Raw genomic sequence first — 26,993 nt, 5'->3', positions numbered from 1 at the left:
GCGGGGTGATGCGGGGTGGTGCGGGGAGGTGCGGGGTGATGCAGAGTGGTGCGGGGTGGTGCAGGGTGATGCACAGTGGTGCGGGGTGGTGCGGGGAGGTGCGGGGTGATGCAGGGTGGTGCGGGGAGGTGCGGGGTGATGCAGGGTGGTGCAGGGAGGTGCGGGGTGATGCGGGGTGGTGCGGGGAGGTGCGGGGTGATGCAGAGTGGTGCGGGGTGGTGCAGGGTGATGCACAGTGGTGCGGGGTGGTGCGGGGAGGTGCGGGGTGATGCAGGGTGGTGCGGGGAGGTGCGGGGTGATGCAGGGTGGTGCGGGGAGGTGCGGAGTGGTGCGGGGTGATGCAGGGTGGTGCGGGGAGGTGCGGGGTGGTGCAGGGTGGTGCGGGGTGATGCAGAGTGGTGCGGGGTGGTGCGGGGTGGTGCGGGGAGGTGCGGGGAGGTGCAGGGTGGTGCGGGGAGGTGCAGAATGGTGCGGGGTGGTGCGGGTTACAGAAAACAGAACTGTATTGAAATTGAAGTTTAGTTCTGCACAACAAGCCCAGCAGGAAGGCAGGCGGGGGCGCTCACAGAAGTGGCAGAAACACAACAAGCCCGGCAGGAAGGCAGGAAGGCAGGCGGGGGCGCTCACAGAAGTGGCAGAAACACAACAAGCCCGGCAGGAAGGCAGGAAGGCAGGCGGGGGCGCTCACAGAAGTGGCAGAAACACAACAAGCCCGGCAGGAAGGCAGGCGGGGGCGCTCACAGAAGTGGCAGAAACACAACAAGCCCGGCAGGAAGGCAGGAAGGCAGGAAGGCAGGCAGGGGCGCTCACAGAAGTGGCAGAAACACAACAAGCCCGGCAGGAAGGCAGGCGGGGGCGCTCACAGAAGTGGCAGAAGGTCTCGGATCAGCTGACAGCATCTAAGTTGAGGGTCTGAATGTGGCCTGGCTGGTCCAATCCCAAGTGGGGAGAGTTCCAGAAGGATGGCGTGTCTCGGCACTTTCCTTACCAAAAGGGAATTCCTGTGGGACGGTTGGCGAATACAAATGCGCACGGAAATGTCCGGAGAAGAGTGACCAGTCGTGCGCATGCGCATAGAAATGCACGATCGCGCACACGCATAAATTGGCACCAGACGGACTATTTAAAAGGTGCCTCTGCCTGTGCTGAGTGCTGATTGGTCTTCAGCTGTTCCCAGTTTCCTGCTCGTTGCTGTGTGTGATTTCCTTGTTCCTGACCCGGCTTGTTCCTGACCTGACTCTGATTGCTCTCCTGCTTGATACTGGTTCCTGACTTCGGCTCTGCTCCTGACTTTGGCTTGCTTATGATTTGGTACCTCGCTGTCCGCCCGTTGATGTCCTCGGCTATTACTATGACACTGCTCCTATCTCCCATCCCAGCCTCCTGGCCTTTTGAAGACACCAAGTGCTGCTAAAATGTGGTTCTTTCTAGGTCCAGAGCTGTTGGCATTGCTTCAGTGCTTGTCTCTTACGACTGAGCAATGGGACCTTGGTCACCTCCAGCCATTGGACATTCATCGGCTCCCAGCTGACTGGGTTTGTGAGTACCAGAGACCTTGCCTCATGCCTTGAGCCTGGTGACCTACCATACCAGCATACCACTACTGTTCCTGAATCGGTGGTCCATCAGTCCATCAGTTTTTTAAAGACTCCAGCTACAAGTGCTTCAAACATCTACTGGTGCTCTTGTCCCCCTGGTCCCTAGACTCCCTCTGTTCCGCTTCCATTGGGGTCAGGGATAGTGACACAAGTGAGGCCGACCTCGTCATTTCAGTCTCCAATCAGGTACGTGACACTCTTCCGGAACATTTTCCTGGCTCTAAATAGTGTCTCTGTAGATGGGTGATCTGTCCCTACTTAAATAGACTCTGCCTGACCCAAGATGGCTGCCAAGATCACATAGGATGCCAGCATGGGATCGGATGCTGCCTCTCTGTGACCAAGGAGATCATAAAGGAGCAAGACGCCTCTCGATTTCCTCCTCCACCTGCATTGTTGCTACAGGTGACTGCAGTGGAGAAAATAGACTACATCTGCCTACGCTCCCCCACCCCACATGCTGGTCCTCGGCATCGTAACACAGCAAAGGACAATGGAAGTGATAATAAACATGGGTAACATTTCAAACAACTAATCCGAGTACTTTGCAGGAAGCTGCCCATGGTTCTACTGCTTGGGGAGGCAAGATTCAGTGTCCACTGTGAAATCTCCAATTGCATAATCATCTTCTGCTGGTCATTCTGGACCCTCAGGTAGGTGGGAGTTGTATGGAGTAGTCGCAATTCCTTTCATACAGGCTACTCGATCAGTTGGATCTGCAGGGGCCCATGGGCTGTTCACAGGCACTGCACTGGGGCTCCCTCCTTCTGAGAGTGACAGGGCTGGAGGCTCTAGCATGAGAGGAGGTCGGTACCATTCATAGGGAACTTCTTGTACTGGTGGGACAACCATGGAGTCTGAGTCCTCTCTATCTCCAGCAGGTTTGGAAGAGCAATCACCACGTAAAAAGGGGCTCAGCAGGTTGCGGTGAAGCCATCTCTTGATAGGGTTAGGGCCCTCCAAAATTATGTCATAAACTGGAGTCAGAGGAAAGGGCTGCTTCTCAACCTGATAGAGGGTGCGCTCCTACTTGGGATCCAGTTCACTGCCTCTTTTGTTTTTGGTATTCTTCACCAACACCCAGTCCAGGTGCCTAAAATGGCCTTCAAAGGCTTTGGAGAAAATGATGATATCGTCTAAGTAGACTAGTAGAGTCTCAAAGTTTAAATCTGCCAGGAATCACTCCATTAGGCTCTGTACTGGGCCATTGCTCAGCCCGAAGGGCAGATGGTTTAACTGGAATAGTTCCAGAGATGTGATGAAGGCAGTTTTTTCATGGTCTTGATCTCTCACTGGGACTTGCCAGTAGCTGCTTGCCAATTCAAGGGTGGAGAAATACTTAGCTTTGCCCAGTGCTATGACTGACTCCTCCACTTGGGCAATAAGTGGGCATTAATCTTGCAGTAGTCCACACAGAATCACAGACTTCCTTCTTTCTATTGCACCAAGACCAAGGGAGCAGCCCATGGGCTATGGCTCTCTTGAATCACCCCATTGCACCCGAAAGAGGAGGCCTTGACCCCTTGGTCATACATATGACATTAAGGGAACTTGCCCAGGACATGTCCTCCTTGAAACAGGAAATGTCCTCATTCAAATGGGAATCGCCCCTCCTTCTAAGGGGAAGAATCCATTATGGAGGGACCCAGAGGAGTAAGTGCAGGACATGTAGCTAAGAACTGGCTGGCCTAAATCCAAAAGTACATACAGGCTACCATTAAACTAGTAGCTCCTGGGGTGAGATGGGAGAGAAATGACCCCTGGGAGAGTTAGCAAGGTCCCAGCCAATCAGAGTCTATGGTCATGCCAAGTCCAGTAGTGATCGCCATCAATATGGACAAGAGGTCTCGTGCCTGATTGACCCAGGTTCTGATACCACTGTCATAGAGTATGACTTCTACGCTCAGTGGATTTTGACGCAAGACCATCTGGAACCCTCTTTGCTATTCCTCAAGGAGGCCAATAACCTGCCCATCCTGATAGAAGGCTGTCAGCTGGGTGAAGACTCAGCTAGTCTACTAGGTGGTGGTGTCAATAGCTGCAGTGGTGAATTGTAGCACATTGAGTTCAGTGGTACCTATTGTTCTGGGCATGACAGTGCTGAAGGACTTGGACTTACCCTAGTTGCTGGCCAAATGTGAGCATTCTGGCTGGCGTGTGTGGGGATGTGTTCAGCAAGCTGTGTGGCTGTCATGATCCGGGGACAGACTCGAAGACCAGTTGCTATAGCAGTGGAAAGGCTCACCTGAAACCAGCAGGATAGGTACACAGGCAGGTCACCATGGTGGAGGAGTGGGCTCACCTGAGGTGCGGAGTCTAAGTACCAACCGGTGCTCACCAGAGCTTCTGATGGTGGAGATGGATTTTGCTGAGTGTTAGCACCAGGTCGCGGTCCTCAGGATCCCCCCACCAGGAGGTGAGCAAGTGGAGGTCCAGTAGCATATAAGCAGGTAAGGATCAAGGGGAAGCGTGGTCAGTAAACAAGCCAAGGTCGGTAAGGAGCAGTCGCAGGTTGGGATCAGGAAGAAGTGTGGTCAGTAAACAAGCCAAGAACACAGTCTGCTGAACATAATACTACACAAACATTAGATGTTCCCATGGTTTAATTGCACATAACATGTAAACATTCACAGCGCAGGGAGGAAAAAGTATGTGAACCTTTGGACTTAATAACTGGTTGACCCTCCTTTGGCAGCAATAACCTCAACCAAACGTTTCCTGTAGTTGCAGATCAGACCTGCACAACGATCTGGAGTCATTTTGGACCACTCCTCTTCACAAAACTGTTTCAGTGTAGCAATATTCTTGGGATGTCTGGTGTGAATCGCTCTCTTAAGGTCATGCCACAGCATTTCAATGGGGTTGAGGTCAGGACTCTGACTGGGCCACTCCAGAAGGCGTATTCTGTGCTGTTGCAGCCATTGTTTTGTTGAATGACTTGTATGCTTTGGGTCATCATTGTCCTGTTGCATCACCCATCCTCTGCGGAGCTTCAGTTGGCGGACAGATGGTCGTACGTTTTCCTGCAAAATGTCCTGATAAACTCTGGAATTCATTTTCCCATCAATGACAACAATCCGTCCAGCCCTGAGGCAGCAAAGCAGCCCCAAACCATGATGCTCCCTCCGCCATGTTTCACAGTGGGGATGAGGTTTTGATGTTGGTGTGCTGGGCCTTTTTTTCTCCACACATAGTGTTGTGTGTTCTTCCCAAACAACTCAATCTTGGTGTCATCTGTCCGCAGTATATTCTGCCAGTAGTGCTGTGGAACATCCAGGGGCTCTTCTGCAAACTTCAAACGTGCTGCAATCTTCTTTTTGGCCAGCAATGGCTTCCTCCGTGGTGTCCTCCCATGTACTCCATTCTTGTTTCATGTGGGAGTGGGAGGAATAGTGCCCCATCATTGGTGTCAGTGGGAGGAATAGTGCCCCATTGTGGGTGTCAGTGGGAGGAATAGTGCCCCATCGTTGGTGTCAGTGGGGGGAGGAATAGTGCCCCATCGTTGGTGTCAGTGGGGGGAGGAATAGTGCCCCACCGTTGGTGTCAGTGGGGGGAGGAATAGTGCCCCATCGTTGGTGTCAGTGGGGGGAGGAATAGTGCCCCATCGTTGGTGTCAGTGGGGGGAGGAATAGTGCCCCATCGTTGGTGTCAGTGGGGGGAAGGAATAGTGCCCCATCGTTGGTGTCAGTGGGAGGAATAGTGCCCCATCATTGGTGTCAGTGGGAGGAATAGTGCCCCATCGTTGGTATCAGTGGGAGGAATAGTGCCCCATCATTGGTGTCAGTGGGGGGAGTAGTGCTCCATCATTGGTGTCAGTGGGAGGAATAGTGCCCCATCATTGGTATCAGTGGGAGGATAGTGCCCCATCATTGGTGTCAGTGGGAGGAATAGTGCCCCATCATTGGTGTCAGTGGGAGGAATAGTGCCCCATCATTGGTGTCAGTGGGAGGAATAGTGCCCCATCATTGGTGTCAGTGGGAGGAATAGTGCCCCATCATTGGTGTCAGTGGGAGGAATAGTGCCCCATTGTGGGTGTCAGTGGGAGGAATAGTGCCCCATCATTGGTGTCAGTGGGAGGAATAGTGCCCCATCATTGGTGTCAGTGGGAGGAATAGTGCCCCATCATTGGTGTCAGTGGGAGGAATAGTGCCCCATCATTGGTGTCAGTGGGAGGAATAGTGCCCCATCATTGGTGTCAGTGGGAGGAATAGTGCCCCATCATTGGTGTCAGTGGGAGGAATAGTGCCCCATCATTGGTGTCAGTGGGAGGAATAGTGCCCCATCATTGGTGTCAGTGGGAGGAATAGTGCCCCATCATTGGTGTCAGTGGGAGGAATAGTGCCCCATCATTGGTGTCAGTGGGAGGAATAGTGCCCCATCATTGGTGTCAGTGGGAGGAATAGTGCCCCATCATTGGTGTCAGTGGGAGGAATAGTGCCCCATCATTGGTGTCAGTGGGAGGAATAGTGCCCCATCATTGGTGTCAGTGGGAGGAATAGTGCCCCATCATTGGTGTCAGTGGGAGGAATAGTGCCCCATCATTGGTGTCAGTGGGAGGAATAGTGTCCCATCATTGGTGTCAGTGGGAGGAATAGTGCCCCATCATTGGTGTCAGTGGGAGGAATAGTGCCCTATTGTGGGTGTCAGTGGGAGGAATAGTGCCCTATTGTGGGTGTCAGTGGGAGGAATAGTGCCCCATCGTTGGTGTCAGTGGGGGGAGGAATAGTGCCCCATCATTGGTGTCAGTGGGAGGAATAGTGTCCCATCATTGGTGTCAGTGGGAGGAATAGTGCCCCATCATTGGTGTCAGTGGGAGGAATAGTGCCCTATTGTGGGTGTCAGTGGGAGGAATAGTGCCCCATCGTTGGTGTCAGTGGGGGGAGGAATAGTGCCCCATCGTTGGTGTCAGTGGGGGGAGGAATAGTGCCCCATCGTTGGTGTCAGTGGGGGGAGGAATAGTGCCCCATCGTTGGTATTAGTGACACAAATGATGGGGCACTATCCCTCCCACTGACACCAATGATACTTACCTTGCTGACTCCTGCTCCAGCCTGGGCTCGCTCTCTCCCTCCCCCATCTACATCCTGCATTCCTGGCTGCAGCAGCAAAATTTGCACTTACCTGTCAGCTGTCTTCCTTCTCTGGCCGCTCTCTTCACTCGTTCCTGCAGCTCCCTCAATCTTCTTCGATCTCCGCGCGCTGCCGCTCGGCTCCTCCTCTCCAAGCTCCACCTTCTCGCCGGTGATTGGCCGCCTGTGTGCCTCTCCTGAGCTACAGTTCCGGTGGCCAATCAGCGGCGAGGAGGCGGTGACAGGGGCAGCATATCATCCCGCCCACACATCGCCGGAGACTGCAGCTGCGTCTCGGTTCCTAAGACCATCGGAAATATGTGTTTTCCGATGGTCTTAGGCGACCCCTGGGAAATGGTCGTTCGACCCCCAAAGGGGCCCCGACCCCCAGGTTGAGAACCGCTGATCTAAGACATTTTATGTTTTCAGGCCAACGAACATAACTTAATAGGAAATGATTGAAGTATCACATGAGAAAAGAGTTGCTATAGGATGAGGTGTTGTAGGAAATTCATTCTCTCTGAAAATCTGAGTACAAAGATTTCTAGTCTCGGAGAGCCACCCGGAGGCAAAGTGAGATAATGCGTAGATACACCGGAATAGCGACCTGATCCACCAATCAGAAAGGAGGTGACACCTTCTGGGACAGGTTTCTGAGATTTGTTTATGAATATACAGTTGCAAGAAAAAGTATGTGAACCTCTTGGGATTACGTGGAGTTTTGCATGAATTGGGCATAAAATGTGCTCTGAACGTCATCTAAGTCACAACAATAGAAGAACACAGTCTGCTGAACATAATACTACACAAACATTAGATGTTGCCATGGTTTAACTGCACATAACATGTAAACATTCACAGTGCAGGGAGGAAAAAGTATGTGAACCTTTGGACTTAATAACTGGTTGACCCTCCTTTGGCAGCAATAACCTCAACCAAACGTTTCCTGTAGTTGCAGATCAGACCTGCACAACGATCTGGAGTCATTTTGGACCACTCCTCTTCACAAAACTGTTTCAGTGTAGCAATATTCTTGGGATGTCTGGTGTGAATCGCTCTCTTAAGGTCATGCCACAGCATTTCAATCAGGTTGAGGTCAGGACTCTGGCTGGGCCACTCCAGAAGGCGTATTCTGTGCTGTTGCAGCCATTGTTTTGTTGAATGACTTGTATGCTTTGGGTCATCATTGTCCTGTTGCATCACCCATCCTCTGCGGAGCTTCAGTTGGCGGACAGATGGTCGTACGTTTTCCTGCAAAATGTCTTGATAAACTCTGGAATTCATTTTCCCATCAATGACAACAATCCGTCCAGCCCTGAGGCAGCAAAGCAGCCCCAAACCATGATGCTCCCTCCGCCATGTTTCACAGTGGGGATGAGGTTTTGATGTTGGTGTGCTGTGCCTTTTTTTCTCCACACATAGTGTTGTGTGTTCTTCCCAAACAACTCAATCTTGGTTTCATCTGTCCTCAGTATATTCTGCCAGTAGTGCTGTGGAACATCCAGGTGCTCTTTTGCAAACTTCAAACGTGCTGCAATCTTCTTTTTGGCCAGCAATGGCTTCCTCCGTGGTGTCCTCCCATGTACTCCATTCTTGTTTCATGTTTTCCTTATTGTAGATGTGTCAACAAAAATGTTAGCATGTGCCAGAGATTTCTGTAGGTCTTTAGCTGACACTCTGGGATTCTTCTTTACCTCATGCAGCATTCTGCGCTGTGCTCTTGCAGTCATTTTTACAGGACGACCACGCCTAGGGAGAGTAGCAACAGTGCTAAACTTTCTCCATTTGTAGACAGTCTGTCTTACCATGGACACAGGAACATCAAGGCTCAAGGAGATACTTTTGTAACCCTTTCCAGCTTCATGCAAGTCAACAATTCTTGATCGTAGGTCTTCTGAGAGCTCTTTTCTGCGAGGCATGGTTCACATCAGACAGTGCTTCTTGAAACCAGTCAACCCAAAACAGGTGTCAGCAACACATCCAATATCATCCCACTGATTGGAGTCAAGGTTGGCTCACTCCTGGCTCCAATTAGCTCTGGGAGAAGTCATTAAGCTAGGGCCGCACATACTTTTTCCTCCCTGCACTGTGAATGTTTACATGTTATGTGCAATGAAACCATGGCAACATCTAATGTTTGTGTAGAATTATGTTCAGCAGACTGTGTTCTTCTATTGTTGTGACTTAGATGACGTTCAGAGCACATTTTATGCCCAATTCATGCAAAACTCCACGGAATCCCAAGGGGTTCACATACTTTTTCTTGCAACTGTATCATCTGCAACTGGATATAATAGTAATTAATAGTAAGTCAGGTAGACGGGGGGGGGGGGGGCACATCGGAAGACACAGATTGGGAGACTTCATCACGCTAGGACATATTTTTTAGAATAACTTAGGATATCTACAAAAGGGAATATTAATTATTCAACACAATCCAATATATGGATCCCCGAGTTTTATCCAAGTAGTCTAAGCAATTCCCTACAACCTAGAAAAGCTACAATTTCTGGGGAAACTGTGTGAAGTGTTCTTGCCTCCACCAGTAGTCTACAACTAGAGTGAGCGGAGTAACTGGGGGGAGTGGCTTGTCACTCTGCTGCCTGCTCACACACCTGGGTTCCTACGGCAACTCACTCTACAGCAAGGGCAGAGAAGAGCGGTTAAAAACAAACTGCTCCAACTTGCTCACTTCACTGGCAGATGGCATCTTCAAACGGTTGTAGTTTCAAAACTATAAATCCTACACAGAAGAGCTTTATATTGTGAGAATCACAAGACCCAGACCTACATTTTGATGCATAGTATGTCTCTGAAATATTAAAAACGAAGGCGCAGTTGCAGTTTAGAAATTGCCCTCCAAATTTGAGGTGGCTAGAGCAGGGGCGGACTGACAACTCATGGGGCCCCCGGGCAATAGGGGATCATGGGGCCCCTGTGTCCTTGCCCAAACTCACAAAAGCCTATGAAAAAGGTACCAGGGGCATCTCATGGGGCCCCCTACTGACCCCGGGCCCTCGGCAGTGCCCGAGTTTCCAAATGGTCAGTCTGCCACTGGGCTAGAGTGGAGTGTCAATGAATGTCAATGGGCGGCGTGAGTTGCAAACAAATGGTCACATTGTGAAAACTATCAGGACTATGGCTTAGCCGTGGACATTTTTAGTGGCAGGAGGGATAGCTGAACGTTTGATATAAGATATGTGTAGGTGGGCGGGACAATGAGGGAGTGACGGCAGTTCAGATATCATGTCCTGATTTTTCAGCTCACACTCTAGTGTTGAACATTCCGCCATTCATTCCTATGGGACCAATTTCACCACAAAAACGGCGATATTTCATGAACCATTATCCAAAACGTTCCACAAAGTAATAGCGCACCAATCGGGAACAATCCGCACGTTTCCGTATATTACTGTCTATGGAGTGTAAGGACTGTGGGAGGAGTTAGGGGGGTAAATTTGGCTATAATAATAAGAATATATATGTGAGATAACAGGAAGTGGTCGCCAGGCAACAACACCTAAATAAAGCGTCTGTATCAATCTATTAATCCGGCTGTTAGAGGTGTTTGTAAAGTGACTTATTGTAAATAAATATCATTTTTTTTTTTTCAGTCTCAGTACATACTTACACTGATCTTATCGTTGTTATTCAAAGGATTTCTGCATGGGCAAAATAACTCAGGAATATTTATTTAACTCAGTTAAATTATTTTTAGAAATTATGTTTGTATTGGAGCCGCTATGCTTCATTGATCTATTAAAAAAATAAATTTAGCTGACTAACTTTATTGTTCAGATATTCTGTGACAAATTTTAGTTCATCACCCCTGCACCAGTCCATCAAGTTCAGCCTGAGAAAGGGTTTTTAAAAGCATGGAGGGATTGTACAGGCATCACACAATTTATATTAAAAATGATTAATTTGTATTCACATTGAAAAGCATTTTTTCAAAAAGAAGGTATCTCTGCACATATATAAAAGCCTGAGATATGATTGGGCAAAATAACTCAGGAATAATTATTTAAGTCACTTAAGTTATTTTTATAAATTATGATTGTATTGGAGGCACTGTGGCTCAAACGATCTGGTCCTTCACCACCTCACTCACCCACTAGACACCCTCCTACCCCCACGAACCGCTGCAACCCCCTCAACCTTATACCTGTCCCCCTCCTCCCCACATCCATCCCTCCACTCTCGGTTGCACTCTTGAATGCCCGATCGGTTTGCAACAAGCTCACTGCCATCCAGACCTCTTTATCAACCTCCTAGCGGTCACTGAAACCTGGATCCAAGCCACTGACTCCGCCTCCCCTGCGGCACTCTCCTATGGAGGTCTCATCTGGTCCCATTCACCCAGACCGAGCGGCCGTAGAGGTGGTGGGGTCGGCGTGCTCTTGTCACCGCTGAGCACCTTCCAGGTCCTCCCAAACCCCCCCTCTCTATCCTTCTCCTCCTTCGAGGCCCACTGCATCCGGCTCTTCTCCCCCACCCCTCTGAGGATTGCAGTCATCTATCGGCCTCCTGGACCCGTTTCCCGTTTCCTTGATGACTTTTCCGCCTGGCTACCCTTCTTCCTCTCCTCTGAGCTACCCACCATCATCCTTGGGGACTTCAATATCCCTGTCAATCCCAACAATATAGCTACATCCCAACTCCTCCACCTAACCTCTTCTTTTGCACTCACACAGCACACAGTCCTCCACCCACACCAATGGAAACACCCTGGGCCTCATTTTCTCCCATCTCTGCACCCTCCACAACCTCACAAACACCCCCTTCCCTCTCTAACCACAACCTCATTACGTTCTCCATCTCCCCATCCTATAACGCCTCCTCCCCCAAACGTCAAACCATCACCAACCGTAACCTCCGCAACCTGAACCCGGCCCCCCTCCACTCTGCAGCTGACCGTCTGTACGACAGTATCCTTCCCCTGTCCTGCCCTGACCTGGCCACTACTGCGTACAACGACTCACTGTCAGCTACCTTAGACTCCTTAGCACCCCTAACCACACGTAGCACCAGATCCCGACCGCTTCAACCCTGGCAGAACGACCACACTAAAAATCTTACATGACGCAGTCGTGCGCTGGAGCAATTATGGCGCAAAACCAGATCGCCTCGAGCGTTCTCCCTCTACAAATCCGCCTTCCTCACCTACACCTCCTCCCTCCATGCCGCCAAACAAGCCTACTTCGTAACCCTCATCAACACCCTCTCCAACTGTCCTCGCCGGCTCTTCTCCACTTTCAACTCCCTACTCTCTCCCCCCCCCCCCACCCAGCACCTCACACACTGCCCATGAGATTGCCAATCACTTCCAAAACAAGATTGACGCAATCCGTAAGGACATCGCCAGTGCTCAACCTACCTCCCCACCCAGCCTCCCTCCCACTATAACCCCATCAACTCTCCCCTCCTCTGACCTCGCAACTGCCCTACCCCCACCACACCTAACATCCCGCACACTATAACCTCGCCAACACTCCGCTCCTTCAGCCTTGCTACCACTGAGGAGGTCACTAAGGTCTTCTCAGAAGCCCACCTCACCACTTGCCCCCTTGACCCTGTCCCCACACAACTCCTCCGGTCACCCTCCTCCTCCATCCTACGCTCCCTCAACAACATCTTCAATCTCTCCCTCTCTACTGGCGCATTCCCCTCCCCCCTAAAGCACGCACACATCACCCCCATACTCAAAAAACCCTCCCTGGACCCCACTGACCTGAACAACCTCAGACCCATCTCCCTGCTGCCATTCACTTCCAAGCTCCTCGAGCCCCTAGTCTACACCCGCCTATGCTTTCACCTCACTGACAACAACCTCCTCGATCCCCTACAGTCCGGCTTCCGTCCCCTACACTCCACCAAAACCGCCCTACACTCTACCGAAACCGCCCTACACTCTACCGAAACCGCCCTACTCAAACTCACCAACGACCTGCTAACCGCCAAAGCTAATGGCCACTATTCAGTCCTCCTACTCCTCGACCTCTCCGCTGCCTTCGACACCATCCACCACCCCCTCCTCCTTAATAAACTGCACTCCCTCTGCATCAAAGACTCCGCCCTCTCCTGGTTCTCCTCCTATCTATCCCAACGCTCCTTCAGCGTTACCTATAACGCCACCACCTCCTCCTCTCTCCCCCTCTCTGTTGGGGTCCCCCAAGGCTTGGTCCTCGGGCCCCTTCTCTTCTCCATCTACACCTCCTCCTTCGGCCAACTCATACACTCCCACGGCTTCAGCTATCACCTCTATGCCGACGACACACAAATTTACCTCTCCACCCCCCACCTCACCCCTTCAGTCTCCGCCCCCCACCTCACCCCTTCAGTCTCCGCCCGAATCACCCACCTACTGAACGACATATCAGACTGGATATCATAAACCTTTTCTGAATAGGATGGATGGTTATATCTATATATATGTAAGCAGTTATTACATTTTGAATTTTTATTCATTTACTCCACTGAGTGTTCTCTTCTCTGCCGTGTGAGGAGCGCGGAGGATTCCATAAGAGGAAAGTTATCTCTCCCTCTGGATTGTGTGACACGCCTGTGCAAGCTGCAAGAGGGTATCGCATGTTATCCTAGCAGAGTGGGGGCTCCAATTTGGACTATTGCACCTTATCATTAGTTATATCATTGGATTTGCTGTGATGTCACCTGTTGGAGAGATTAATACACGATGTCACGAGTTGGGTTTTTGTGAACTATATTAACCTCCCGCGTGGGGTATATAGGTGGGTTCACTTCATACACATTGTTTACAATATTGTATCATTTGGGATATATTTATTTCATTTATATATATATATATTTTCTCTCTTCCTCTCCTGTCACGAGGGGTTTTGCATGACTTCACAGATTATTATATTATTAGAAAGATAATGCACTATATTCAGTTTCATTTTTTTGAGGTATCTTGGGCTTGAAGTAGGGAATTGGATACTTATCACGTCTGGAAGATTGAATAGAGTGGACATTTTGTGGACTTTTTGTGGACTTTGCTTTGAATTCATTTGGGGAATCTGTAGTAAAGAATCTGAGTTTTGGGGAAGGATTGTAGAAAAGGTTTATGATGTTTGTACTTTCAAGGGTGAAAGATTTACTTTTCTTTGGGGATACACAGAGATTTTGGTTTGAATATCAGACTGGATGTCGCTCCATTTCCTCAAATTGAACCTTTCCAAAACCGAGCTCCTGATTTTCCCCCCAGCCCGTGCCCCCCTCCCCCCCACCCTCTCCATCATGACCAACAACGCCACCATCAGTCCCCACCCCACAAGCCAAAGTCCTGGGTGTCACTCTAGACTCAGACCTGTCCTTCCAACCCCATGTCCAATCGTTGGCAAACCCATGCAGACTCCGCCTCCGCAACATCTCCAAGATACGTTCGTTCCTCACCCCAGACACTACTAAACAACTCGTACACTCCCTCATCATCTCACGCCTGGACTACTGCAACTCCCTCCTCACCGGCCTCCCTCATCACAGACTATCCCCGCTTCAGTCTATCCTGAACTCAGCGGCCAGACTCATCCACCTCACCAACCGCTCCACCTCTGCCTCCCCCCCTCTGCCAATCCCTCCACTGGCCTCCACTCAGTGTCCTCCACCCCCTCTCTGCCAATCCCTCCACTGGCCTCCATTCAGTGTCCTCCACCCCCCTCTGCCAATCCCTCCACTGGCCTCCATTCAGTGTCCTCCACCCCCCTCTGCCAATCCCTCCACTGGCCTCCACTCAGTGTCCTCCACCCCCTCTCTGCCAATCCCTCCACTGGCCTCCACTCAGTGTCCTCCACCCCCTCTCTGCCAATCCCTCCACTGGCCTCCACTCAGTGTCCTCCACCCCCCTCTGCCAATCCCTCACTGGCCTCCACTCAGTGTCCTCCACCCCCTCTCTGCCAATCCCTCCACTGGCCTCCACTCAGTGTCCTCCACCCCTCTCTGTCATTCCCTCCACTGGCCTCCACTCAGTGTCCTCCACCCCTCTCTGCAAATCCCTCCACTGGCCTCCATTCAGTGTCCTCCACCCCTCTCTGCAAATCCCTCCACTGGCTCCCGATTGCCCAACGCATCAAATTCAAACTACTGACACAGACATACAAAGCCATTCACAACGCCGCCCCAAACTACCTCACCGACCTGATACCCAAATACCACCCTACCCGTAATCTCCGCTCCTCACAAGACCTCCTACTTTCTAGCTCCCTGGTCTCCACCTCCCACGCCTGACTGCAGGACTTCTCCAGGACTTCCCCCATCCTCTGGAACTTCCTGCCCCAACCCATCAGACTATCACCTACTCTCCTCTCCTTTAGGCGCACCCTGAAAACCCATCTCTTCAGGGAAGCCTACCCCACCCTCACCTAACAGCCGATCTCCTCCACTTTTCCTACCACTCCATCCCCCACAGCCGCTTCCTCCTGTACCACTCTCCCCTCCCTCCTCTTGAACATGAACTCCTCTTCCACCCAGCAATCTGGTAGCTTTCCTTCCTGAGCAGGGGACCTGGATCCTGTTCCTTTAAGCAAAGTGCACAGTCACGAGTAGGGTGGTAATCTGGTTTCCCACCAGAGTGCTCCTTCCCCTATCCACCCAGGGGGTGTAGGAGTACTCAGTCCGATCCTCTCCTGCACAGCTTGCAGAAAAGGCTTCCTTGCCTCACCAGTGGTCCTCTCTTAGTGGGCCAGTGAGTCCTGAGCTTTCCTCCTTTCCAGCTCCTGGCTCGCAGGCAGGCCCCATCCCAGCAGGCCTCCTGGCAGACTTCTTCCTCCAGTCTCAAATCTTTCTGTCTCACACCTCTCTCCCTCCACCACTCTCCTGCTACTGAGCAGGCTCCAACACTTTTTAAGGGAATCCAGCCCCTTGCCAAGTCTCCTGTTGGGGATGATCAGTGCCCAGTAGTGCTTCCCACCAGTGCCCAGCAGTGCTACCCATCAGCACTTCCCAGAAGTGCAGCCAAGCAGTTGTGCCCAGCAGTGCCACCCATCAGTGCCCAGTGCTACCGATCAGCACTGCCCAGCAGTGTTGCCAAGCAGTTGTGCCCAGCAGTGCCACCCATCAGTGCCACCAAGCAGTTGTCCCCAGCAGTGCCACCCATCAGTGCCCAGCAATGCCACCCATCAGTGCTATCTGTCAGTGCGCCCATCAGTGCCCATCATTACCACCTATCCATGTCCATCAGTGCCGCCTATCAGTGCCCACCAGTGCTGAATATCAGCACATCATCAGTACCTCCTCATAAATGCTCACCAGTGCCGCTTCATCAGCGCCACTTCAGTGGTGCTACCTCATCAGTGCTGTCTATCAGTGCTAATCAGTGCTGCCTATCAGTGCCCATCAGTGCTGCCTATCAGTGCCCATCAGTGCTGCCTATCAGTGCCCATCAGTGCCCATCATTGCTGTCTATCAGTGCCCATCAGTGCTGCCTATCAGTGCCCATCAGTGCTGCCTATCAGTGCCCATCAGTGCTGCCTATCAGTGCCCATCAGTGCCCATCATTGCTGTCTATCAGTGCCCATCAGTGCTGCCTATCAGTGTCCATCAGTGCTGCCTATCAGTGAAGGCTCATCAACACACATCAGTGAGGGAGATAAGTTACCTGTTTGCAAAATTTTATAATAGAAACAATGAAAAACTTTTTTTTTCTTCAAATTTTTTGCTCTTTTTTTGTTTATAGCGTACTTGGGGCAATATTATGTATATATTATGTATATTGTGTATATTATGTATATTATGTATATTGTGTATATTATGTATATTGTGTATATTATGTATATTGACCTGAGAAACCAAAAACATGGAATTCACTGATAAGGGCTCTTATTTTATTCACCTGTGCATAAGAAGTATACAAATCTGTGTTTATTACCACATAAATGGGGTTTGGAGGAAAAACATTTCTCTATACAATTCCGTTTAAATGTAATAACGAACAAGGTCACTCATAAAAAAAAAAAAAAATATATATATATATATTTTTTTTTAAATATATTGAGTAAGGCCAAAATTGTAGTATTTCAAATATATTTCTCTTCCATGTGGGCTATTACAGCTATATACAGTATTACTCCACCACCATTAAAGAATTGATGCCCCCCCACATGGAGAAAAAATATATTTAAAAAATATCCTTCCCAAATATATTGACATATATTTGAAATACTACAATTTTGACCTTATTCAATATATTTAAAAAAAATTATATATATATATACACACATACACACAGACACAGACACAGAAGGTTGCAATGCATTTTTATTACAAAATATATATAAAAAATATTTAAAAATACATTTTCAAATATATTGTATGTCTTTAAAAATACATTTAATCTACATTTTTGGAATGCATCTACAAATATATGTTAAATTTACTTTTTTCATATGTTAGAAAAATCTGAAGAATATAAGAATATATTAAAATATATATATATATATATTACAGCAAATATGAACAATTTAAAAAAAAATAATGTTGAAATGCATTTTTTGTATATGTGTGTGTGTGTGTGTATATATATATATGTATATATATATATATGTGTATATATATATATATATAAAATATATTCAATACGGCCAAAATTGTAGTATTTCAAATATATGTCAATATATTTGGGAAGAATATTTTTAAAATATATTTAAACGATATTTTTCTTCCATGTGGGCTCTTACAGCTATATACAGTATCACTCCACCACAGTCACCTAGTTATGACCAGTTGCTTTGAATGTGGTTCACATTTCTCTGGATGCGGCTTACATTTGGGTAACTATGTGGGTCTAATTGCTGAAACACAATACATTTTGTTATTTGTACGATTTTGGTAATTATGCTTTTTTTTTTTACATTTAGAACAATCATACACCTTATCTATGGCTCCTGATGAAGTGAAGATTTTTCAAGAAACTCGTTGAGCATAAGGAACAGATATACATGTACATGTTAATAAGGACAGAATATAATTGGCAGAAGGTTACACCAAAGAGATAACCCGCTGTAATGTGAAATCATATCTCAGGCTTTTATTCATGCGCAGAGATACCATCTTTTTAAAAATGCTTTTCAACGTGAATAAAAATTAATCATTTCAAAATAAATTGTGTGATTCCTTTAAAATCCCGCCATGTTTTTTGAAACCATTTCTCAGGCTGAACTTGGTGGACTGACACAAGGGTAATGAACTAAAATTTGTCACAGAATATCTGAACAATTAATTTAGTCAGCTAAATAGATACAATCATAATTTATAAAAATAACTTAACTGACTTAAATTCCTGAGTTATTTTGCCCATGCAGAAATCCATTGAATTACAACGATGATGTGAAATCATATCTTGTGCTTTTATATATACCGTCTTTTTAAAACTGCTTTTCAATGTGAATAAAGATTAATAATTTTTGTGATAAATTGTGTGATTCCTTTAAAGTCCTGCCATGTTTTCTGACACCCTTTGTATTGAACTAGTGGGGGTGTGACACTACTAGGCTGTATATGTTCATCTTCCACCTGAGTGTGTGTTTATGTCACCGCCATCCTCCATATCTCCTTACATTGTGTTCACTGAGAGATACATCCAGACCTTTCTGAATTCATCAACACTCCTCCCTGACACCACCAACCATGGAAGGGAGTTCCACATCCTTACTGCTCTGATGGTAAAGATCCCCTTCCACAGGGTGAGATTGAAGTGCTTCCCATCCATCCGTGTGGCCGTGTGTCTTCTTGAATGACCTTACGTGAAAACGTTTCCATCCAATGTCCGTTCACAGGTTTGTACATTGCTATCCCCTCTAGCATCTCTTCCTCCAGGAGAATACATTTATTGTGTGCAGTCATTTCTCATAACTGAGCTCATCCACCCCCCATACCCAAGGTCCTCCGTCCCCCACAACTGGGCTCCTCCATCCCCCACAACTGGGCTCCTCCATTCCCCACAACTGGGCTCCTTCGTCCCCCACAACTGGGCTCCTCCATTCCCCACAACTGGGCTCCTCTGTCCCCACAACTGGGCTCCTCTGTCCCCACAACTGGGCTCCTCCATTCACCATAAATGAGCTCCTCCAGCCCACATACCTGAGGTTTTCCTCTGTCCTCCATAGCTGAACTCCTCCATCCCCTATAACTGAGGTCCTTCATGTCCCTTATCTGAGCTCCTCCTTTCCCCATAAATGGGCTCCTCCATAGCTGAGCGCCTCCATTCCCCATAACTGAGCTCCTCCAGCCCCCATAACTGAGCTCCTGCATCCCCCAAATATGAACATCTCCATCCCCCGTAACTGAGCTCCTCCATCCCCGATAACTGAGCTCCTCCATTCCCCATAACTAGGATCCTCCATTCCCCATAACTGGGGTCCTCCATCCCCCTTAACTGAGGTCCTGCATCCCCCATAACTGAAGTCCACCATCCCCCATAACTGAGGTCCTCCATCCCCAAAACCTGAGGTTCTCCATAGCTGGGATCCTCCATCCCCCATACCTGGGATCCTCCATCCCCCATAACTGGTGTCCTCCATCCCCCATAACCAAGCTCCCCCACCCCCCATAACTGAGCTCCTCCATCCCCCTTATCAGCTTTGTTGCCCTTCTGTGGACTCTCTCCAGTTCCAGCTCATCCTTCCTGAGGACTGGTGACCAGAAGTGGACTGAATACTCCGGATGTGGCCGGACCAGAGTCGTGTAAAGAGGTAGAATGATAGTTTTCGCTGTGGAGTAACCCCCCCGTTACTCCCCTGATATGTTGATCTTTACAAAAAATAAATAAACAGGTAAAAAATCTGCATTTGTTATTTTTCTTGTTAGGGACCTGTAAAGATTGCCCCCATGGTCAGCAGATGGTGGGTGGAATGCCACTGTCCTGTAGACTGTCCGTGTAGCTGTCTGTCCATCCAACACAGGCAGGTAGTCACACACTGACAGGAGGTTCAATGACCTACCTGAGGTGCTCACCAGCTCCATGATAGCATATTGACAACTACAAGCTGACAGCCGCAGAGGTTCTCGGGATTTGTTGTTGTCTCATTCAGGGAGCACTGTGAATGGGTGATGTGGCCAGAAGGGTGGGGCGCCGCATGGCCGACTTTTTGTCAGATTGTGACAGCTAGTGGGGGAGAAGGTCTACCAGCTAGCTGCCAAAGGGGGGATCTGAGGGAAGAGGGCGGAGGGTGGAGGGCAGAGGGAAGAGGGTGGAGGGAAGAGGACAAAGGATGGAGGGCAGAGGGAAGAGGGTGGAGGGAAGAGGGCGGAGGATGGAGGGAAGAGGGCGGAGGGAAGAGGATGGAGGGAAGAGGGCGGAGGGTGAAGGGCAGAGGGAAGAGGGCGGAGGATGGAGGGAAGAGGGCGGAGCATGGAGGGAAGAAGGCGGAGGGTGAAGGGCAGAGGGAAGAGGGCGGAGGGCGGAGGGAAGAGGGTGAAGGGCACAGGGAAGAGGGCGGAGGATGGAGGGAAGAGGGCGGAGGGAAGAGGGCGGAGGATAGAGAGCAGAGGGTGGAGGGAAGAGGGCGGAGGGAAGAGGGCGGAGGATAGAGGGCAGAGGGTGGAGGGAAGAGGACGGAGGGAAGAGGGCAGAGGGTGGAGGGCACAGGGAAGAGGGCGGAGGATGGAGGGAAGAGGGCGGAGGGTGAAGGGCAGAGGGCGGAGGATGGAGGGAAGAGGGCGGAGGGAAGAGGACGAAGGATGGAGGGCAGAAGGAAGAGGGTGGAGGATGGAGGGAAGAGGGCGGAGGGAAGAGGGCGGAGGGTGAAGGGCAGAGAGAAGAGGGTGGAGGATAGAGGGAAGAGGGTGGAGGATGGAGGGTGGAGGGAAGAGGGCGGAGGATGGAGGGAAGAGGGCGGAGGGAAGAGGGCGGAGGATGGAGGGTGGAGGGAAGAGGACGGAGGGAAGAGGGCGGAGGATGGAGGGCAGAGGGTGGAGGGAAGAGGACGGAGGGAAGAGGGCGGAGGGTGGAGGGCAGAGGGCGGAGGATGGAGGGAAGAGGGCGGAGGGTGAAGGGCAGAGGGAAGAGGGCGGAGGATTGAAGGAAGAGGGCGGAGGGAAGAGGGCGAAGGATGGAAGGCAGAGGGAAGAGGGTGGAGGATGGAGGGAAGAGAGCGGAGGGAAGAGGGCGGAGGGTGAAGGGCAGAGAGAAGAGGGCGGAGGATGGAGGGAAGAGGGTTGAGAATGGACGGCAGAGGGCGGAGGATAGAGAGCAGAGGGTGGAGGGAAGAGGGCGGAGGATGGAGGGCAGAGGACGGAGGGAAGAGGACGGAGGGAAGAGGGCGGAGGATGGAGGGCAGATGGTGGAGGGAAGAGGGCGGAGGGAAGAGGGCGGAGGATGAAGGGCAGAGGGTGGAGGGAAGAGGACGGAGGGAAGAGAGCGGAGGGTGGAGGGCAGAGGGCGGAGGATGGAGGGAAGAGGGCGGAGGGTGAAGGGCAGAGGGAAGAGGGCAGAGGATGGAAGGAAGAGGGCGGAGGGAAGAGGGCAGAGGGAAGAGGGCGGCGGGAAGAGGACGAAGGATGGAGGGCAGAGGGAAGAGGGTGGAGGCTGGAGGGAAGAGGGCGGAGGGAAGAGGGCAGAGGGTGAAGGGCAGAAGGAAGAGGGCGGAGGATGGAGGGAAGAGGGTGGAGGATGGAGGACAGAGGGAAGAGGGCAGAGGATAGAGAGCAGAGGGTGGAGGGAAGAGGACGGAGGGAAGAGGGCGGAGGATGGAGGGCAGAGGACAGAGGGAAGAGGGCGGAGGATGGAGGGAAGAGGGTGGAGGGAAGAGGGCGGAGGGAAGAGGGCGGAGGATGGAGGGCAGAGGGTGGAGGGAAGAAAACGGAGGGAAGAGGGCGAAGGATGGAGGGCAGAGGGTGGAGGACAGAGGGAAGAGGGCGGAGGATGGAGGGCAGAGGGTGGAGGGAAGAGGGCGGAGGGAAGAGGGCGGAGGATGGAGGGCAGAGGGTGGAGGGAAGAGGACGGAGGGAAGAGGGCGGAGGATGGAGGGCAGAGGGTGGAGGGCAGAGGGCGGAGGATGGAGGGCAGAGGGTGGAGGGAAGAGGGCAGAGGGAAGAGGGCGGCGGGAAGAGGACGAAGGATGGAGGGCAGAGGGAAGAGGGTGGAGGCTGGAGGGAAGAGGGCGGAGGGAAGAGGGCAGAGGGTGAAGGGCAGAAGGAAGAGGGCGGAGGATGGAGGGAAGAGGGTGGAGGATGGAGGACAGAGGGAAGAGGGCAGAGGATAGAGAGCAGAGGGTGGAGGGAAGAGGACGGAGGGAAGAGGGCGGAGGATGGAGGGCAGAGGACAGAGGGAAGAGGGCGGAGGATGGAGGGAAGAGGGTGGAGGGAAGAGGGCGGAGGGAAGAGGGCGGAGGATGGAGGGCAGAGGGTGGAGGGAAGAAAACGGAGGGAAGAGGGCGAAGGATGGAGGGCAGAGGGTGGAGGACAGAGGGAAGAGGGCGGAGGATGGAGGGCAGAGGGTGGAGGGAAGAGGGCGGAGGGAAGAGGGCGGAGGATGGAGGGCAGAGGGTGGAGGGAAGAGGACGGAGGGAAGAGGGCGGAGGATGGAGGGCAGAGGGTGGAGGGCAGAGGGCGGAGGATGGAGGGCAGAGGGTGGAGGGAAGAGGGCGCAGGGAAGAGGGCGGAGGATGGAGGGCAGAGGGTGGAGGGAAGAGGGCGGAGGATGGAGGGCAGAGGGTGAGGGAAGAAGGCGGAGGGTGGAGGGCAGAGGGCGAAGGATGGAGGAAAGAGGGCGGAGGGAAGAGGGCGGAGGGTGAAGGGCAGAGGGCGGAGGATGGAGGGAAGAGGGCGGAGGGTGAAGGGAAGAGGGCGGAGGATAGAGGGCAGAGGGTGGAGGGAAGAGGGCGGAGGATGGAGGGCAGAGGGTGGAGGGAAGAGGGTGGAGGGAAGAGGGTGGAGGATGTAGGGCAGAGGGAAGAGTGCGGAGAAAAGAGGGCAGGGGGCGGAGGGTGGAGGGCAGAGGGTAGAGGGAAGAGGGCGGAGGATGGAGGGCAGAGGGTGGATGGAAGAGGGCGGAGGAAAGAGGGCGGAGGATGGAGGGCAGAGGGTGGAGGGAAGAGGGCAGAGGGTGAAGGGAAGAGGGTGGAGGGAAGAGGGTGGAGGATGGAGGGCAGAGGGAAGAGGGCAGGGGGCAGAGAGTGGAGGGCAGAGGGTGGAGGGAAGAGGGCGGAGGATGGAGGGGTGACAGTACCCGGTAGGCAGGAAGGGGGTGACAGTGCCCTGTAGGCAGGAAGGGGGTAGAAGTGCCCAGTAGACAGGAAGGGGGTAGAAAAGCCCAGTAGGCAGGAAGGGGGTGACAGTGCCCGGTAGGCAGGAAGGGGGTAGAAGTGTCCGGTAGGCAGGAAGGGGGTAGAAATGTCCGGTAGGCAGGAAGGGGGTAGAAGTGCCGGTGGCCAGGAAGGGAATAGAAGTACCGGTAGGCAGGAAGGGGGTAGAAGTGCCTGGTGGGCAGGAAGGGGATAAAAGTACCGGTAGGCGGGAAGGGAATAGAAGTGCCCTGTAGGCAGGAAGGGGGTAGAAGTGCCCTGTAGGCAGGAAGGGGGTATAAGTGCCCGGTAGGCAGGAAGGGGGTAGAAGTGCCCTGTAGGCAGGAAGGGGGTAGAAGTGCCCGGTAGGCAGGAAGGGGGTAGAAGTGCCCGGTAGGCAGGAAGGGGGTAGAAGTGCCCTGTAGGCAGGAAGGAGGTAGAAGTGTCCGGTGGGCAGGAAGGGGGTAGAAGTGCCCGGTAGGCAGGAAGGGGGTAGAAGTACTCGGTGGGCAGGAAGGGGGTAGAAGTGCCCTGTAGGCAGGAAGGGGGTAGAAGTGCCCCGTAGGCAGGAAGGGGGTAGAAGTGCCCTGTAGGCAGGAAGAGGGTAGAAGTGCCCTGTAGACGGGAAGGGGGTAGAAGTGTCCTGTAGGCAGGAAGGGGGTAGAAGTGCCTGGTAGGCAGGAAGGGGGTAGAAGTGCCCTGTAGGTAGGAAGGGGGTAGAAGTGTCCTGTAGGCAGGAAGGGGGTAGAAGTGCCCGGTAGGCAGGAAGGGGGTAGAAGTGTCCTGTAGGCAGGAAAGGGGGTAGAAGTGTCCTGTAGGCAGGAAGGGGGTAGAAGTGCCCTGTAGGCAGGGAGGGAGTAGAAGTGTCCGGTAGGCAGGGAGGGGGTAGAAGTACTCGGTGGGCAGGAAGGGGGTAGAAGTGCCCCGTAGGCAAGAAGGGGGTAGAAGTGCCCTGTAGGCAGGAAGGGGGTAGAAGTGCCCTGTAGACGGGAAGGGGGTAGAAGTGTCCTGTAGGCAGGAAGGGGGTAGAAGTGCCTGGTAGGCAGGAAGGGGGTAGAAGTGCCCGGTAGGCAGGAAGGGGGTAGAAGTGTCCTGTAGGCAGGAAGGGGGTAGAAGTGCCCGGTAGGCAGGAAGGGGGTAGAAGTGTCCTGTAGGCAGGAAAGGGGGTAGAAGTGTCCTGTAGGCAGGAAGGGGGTAGAAGTGCCCTGTAGGCAGGGAGGGAGTAGAAGTGACCGGTAGGCAGGAAGGGGGTAGAAGTGCCCGGCAGGCAGGAAGGGGGTAGAAGTGTCTGGTAGGCAGGAAGGGGGTAGAAGTGTCCGGTAGGCAGGAAGGGGGTAGAAGTGCCCGGCAGGCAGGAAGGGGGTAGAAGTGCCCGGCAGGCAGGGAGGGGGTAGAAGTGTCCTGTAGGCAGGAAGGGGGTAGAAGTGTCCGGTAGGCAGGAAGGGGGTAGAAGTGTCCGGTAGGCAGGAAGGGGGTAGAAGTGCCCGGCAGGCAGGGAGGGGGTAGAAGTGCCCTGTAGGCAGGGAGGGGGTAGAAGTGTCCTGTAGGCAGGAAGGGGGTAGAAGTGCCCGGCAGGCAGGAAGGGGGTAGAAGTGCCCGGTAGGCAGGGAGGGGGTAGAAGTGTCCTGTAGGCAGGAAGGGGGTAGAAGTGCCCGGCAGGCAGGAAGGGGGTAGAAGTGTCCTGTAGGCAGGAAGGGGGTAGAAGTGCCCTGTAGGCAGGAAGAGGGTAGAAGTGTCCTGTAGGCAGGAAGGGGGTAGAAGTGCCCGGTAGGCAGGAAGGGGGTAGAAGTGCCCTGTAGGCAGGAAGGGGGTAGAAGTGCCCTGTAGGCAGGAAGGGGGTAGAAGTGCCCGGTAGGCAGGAAGGGGGTAGAAGTGCCCTGTAGGCAGGAAGAGGGTAGAAGTGCCCGGTAGGCGAGGGGTTAATGCTAATAGTCTGCTGACCTTGCTTGATGCAGCTTGGCAGTGAACTCCATTGCTGAGCCCATCATCTACTCGGACCCCCAGATCCTTTCCCATCCTTGACTCCTTGACTCCCCCTAGTATGTAGCATTCATATGTTCAGCTCCCAAGGGCATCACTTTACATTTGTCAACATTCAACCTCATCTGATAGCTGCCCCCCCCCCCTAATTTTATGGAGGTCTTCTTGTAGAGTTGTTATATGCTGTGAAGTTATTGTCCTGCTTAGTTTTGTGTCATCCGTCAGCACTGAGATTGAACAACTCCGCTCCAAAAAAAGACAGGCTTTGAGAACCCATCAGATCCCAATGGGGAGGAATCTCCTGCTGGATCTCTATACTGACATGGGCGGGGGATGGGTGAGGAACGTAAGGACGCCCCATCATTGGATGGAAATGATCGACCTACAGAGGACTGAATTCACAGACACCCCAAAAAACAAAGTGAAGAAATGATGCAGCAGGCGAGTCCATGTTGGTGAAATGTCATTGCAGCAACTCAGAATGGCCCTCAGTATTTTGTGTGGCCCCCACATGCTTGTATGCATGCCTGACAACATCGGGGGAGGGTCCTAATGAGACCACGAATGGTGACCTGGGGGATTTCCTCCCAGATCTGGACCATCACTGAGCTCCTGGGCAGTCTGAGGTGCAACCTGGTGGCGTCGGATAGACCAAAACATGACATCCCAGAGGGGTTCTATTGGATTTAGGTCAGGAGAGTGTGGGGGCCAATCAATGGTATCAATTCCTTCATCCTCCAGGAACTGCCTGTATACTCTCCCCACATGAGGCCGGGCATTGTCCTGCACCAGGAGGAACCCGGGACCCACTGTGCCAGGAGGAACCCAGGACCCACTGCACCAGGAGGAACCCAGGACCCACTGCACCAGGAGGAACCCAGGACCCGCTGCACCAGGAGGAACCCAGGACCCGCTGCACCAGGAGGAACCCAGGACCCGCTGCACCAGGAGGAACCCAGGACCCGCTGCGCCAGGAGGAACCCAGGACCCGCTGCACCAGGAGGAACCCAGGATCCACTGCGCCAGGAGGAACTCAGGACCCGCTGCACCAGGAGGAACCCAGGACCCGCTGCACCAGGAGGAACCCAGGACCCACTGCACCAGGAGGAACCCAGGACCCACTGCACCAGGAGGAACCCAGGACCCGCTGCACCAGGAGGAACCCAGGACCCACTGCACCAGCGTAGGGTCTGACAATGGGTCCAAGAAATTCATCCTGATACCTAATGGCAGTCAGGGGGCCATTGTCCGGCCTGTAGAGGTCTGTGCATTCAGAGGACAAGTCATCAATCACGATTTTCCATCTGGGTACATACAATAACAGACCTCAGTTTGTCATTTGACATTTCCTGAATATAACTGATCATTAATAGTATGTAGTATGAAGACGGATTTCTGCGGTCTTATTATCTGGCCGTAACATTTGTGATAAGAAGAATAAAACCTGAAATGTGAACAGTCAGCAATGGCAGATTGATTGAAAGCCTCAGCTCTGTTCCTTCCTGTGAAGGAGGAGGGGGGGGGGGCTCCCTCCAATCAGCTGTCAGAGCTCTCCTCAGTGGGATCTGCAGAATGTAATTTCAGCTCTCTGCCCCTGCTATCTGACAGCTCAGACAAGCTGAATAAGTTCAGCACTTTGGATGGCTGTAGAGAAGAGATGGCCTCAGATAAACAGGTACAACTTATGTAAGAGGATTTGTATTATCTCCATGTATCACCTGAGGCCAGTCACTTCCCTGGCTATACTGAAGGGTTTACAACCACATTAATAATACTGAACTGAAATCTTCCTTATTAATCAATCAGTAGAATGACCCAGAACCCTTCCAGGGGCAGATCATTCCTCTACAATCTCTGATGAAAGGTCACCCCTCCCTCCTGACACCACTCTGCTCAGGGTGACCCAGAACCCTTCCAGGGGCAGATCATTCCTCTACAATTCTGTCATGGAAGGTCACCCCTCCCTCCTGACACCACTCTGCTCAGGGTGACCCAGAACCCTTCCAGGGGCAGATCATTCCTCTACAATCTCTGTCATGGAAGGTCACCCCTTCCTCCTGACACCGCTCTGCTCAGGGTGACCCAGAACAATCCCAGGGACAGATCATTCC

The 26,993-nt window shown here is 52.0% G+C and overlaps 1 protein-coding gene across 1 annotated transcript in view; it reads right to left on the bottom strand.

Annotated features, from left to right (window-relative positions):
- LOC149434974 (proteinase-activated receptor 1-like) overlaps positions 1-26,993 on the bottom strand; it is a 78,372-nt gene that overhangs the window by 31,118 nt on the left and 20,261 nt on the right. The gene's annotated exons all lie outside the window — the stretch shown is intronic.

The sequence above is a fragment of the Staurois parvus genome, unplaced genomic scaffold (assembly GCF_062004578.1).
Source record: "Staurois parvus isolate SC_StPar_1 unplaced genomic scaffold, SC_StPar_1.0 ptg001635l, whole genome shotgun sequence".
NCBI classification, from domain to species: domain Eukaryota; kingdom Metazoa; phylum Chordata; class Amphibia; order Anura; family Ranidae; genus Staurois; species Staurois parvus.
Note: the sequence above shows the minus strand (reverse complement) of the source record. Positions and strands in the feature narration are given on the sequence as shown.